This window comes from Marmota marmota, unplaced genomic scaffold (assembly GCF_001458135.2).
Source record: "Marmota marmota marmota unplaced genomic scaffold, marMar, whole genome shotgun sequence".
In the NCBI taxonomy this organism is placed as follows: Eukaryota; Metazoa; Chordata; class Mammalia; order Rodentia; family Sciuridae; genus Marmota; species Marmota marmota.
In genome coordinates, this window is record NW_026000206.1 from 6,418,832 (window position 1) to 6,419,955 (window position 1,124).

General features: G+C 58.8%; 1 long non-coding RNA gene across 1 annotated transcript in view; it reads left to right on the forward strand.

Moving 5' to 3' along the window:
* Positions 1-297: 297 nt before the first annotated feature.
* The window catches only part of LOC125612750, a 2,523-nt gene continuing 1,696 nt past the window's right edge, over positions 298-1,124 (forward strand). Inside the window, exon 1 of the long non-coding RNA XR_007343225.1 lies at positions 298-800. This is a non-coding gene — a long non-coding RNA (uncharacterized LOC125612750). The remainder of the gene's footprint in view (positions 801-1,124) is intronic.

Consider the following 1,124-nt stretch of genomic DNA (forward strand, 5'->3'; position numbering starts at 1 on the left):
TCCCCTGATGTTGGGGATGGTTGGTTCCTCACCTGCATCCAAGTACATCAGGCCAGTCAATGCCCTGCACCCCTGTGCTGCCGAAGAGCTCGCATGGCCCTGAAAACCTGCTCCTCCCTGCCTTGGGGGCCTGGCAACTGCTTGAGACAGCCCCACAGGAAAGGAACCGCTCTTTTTGTTATTCTTAAAATGTGGAGAAGGAAACAGTCTCATAGAGGATGAGGAAGAGTCAGGGTCACCTGCAGCCAGCAGAATCTGTGCTGTTTCCTCGGTGCCCCCTCACCTCCTCTGTGCTGGAGTCCAACCCTGACAGCTGGACTGCCACTCCCCTGCCCTGCAGCCACCGCGGTCACTCCTCCCTGGCACACTCTGTCCTCTGGACTGGGCATGGGAAGTTCTCACCTCAGGCTCCCCAGGCCCTACCCTGTATCAAGCCTTTCCTTCCTGGGAACCGGGATTGGAGCTGGGAATGCAGCCAAGACAGCATTGAAGCGGAGAAGAGCCAGCCATGGCGGAGGGCGCTGCTCCCGGGCACGCACGGGACGCAGGTGCCTGGAGGAACAGGAGGCACTGAACACTATCAGCTGGAGGCGTGGGGCTGGGAGAGCCCAAGAGGGACCTCCACGTGGAGCTGAGGAGCAGAAGCCCTCATTAGGGCCCACAAAGGGCTTAGCCCTGGGATTACACAGAGCCTGTGAGTGCCGCCCCAGCAGGCCAGCCTCTCGTCAGGAGAGACTTAATGGCCTGGGCTGCAGCCGACACCAACATAAAGTGCGCTTGTTCCCAGCAATTTTAACAAGGTATTTATGGACGTGGGACAAGCTCGGGACAACACTTGGCTTATGCGCCTGGCTGCTCAGACAATCGGGGCAAAGAGGCAGGTCAGCACAAGGGCCCAGTGATAAAGGCCACAAAGGCAGGCAGAACTGAGGGACCATTCACCCCACCGCCTGGGGATGGCCCTCCCTGCCTCGTTAGCATGCAGCCAGATGGTCTCCCTGGGGAGGACCTTCACCCTCACCAAAGTGGGGGACACAGCATCGTCCCAGATTGTAGGCCTGGGAAGCTTACTACCAACACCTCTCTCTCTCTCTCTCTCTCTCTCTCTCCTGTCTCTTATACAC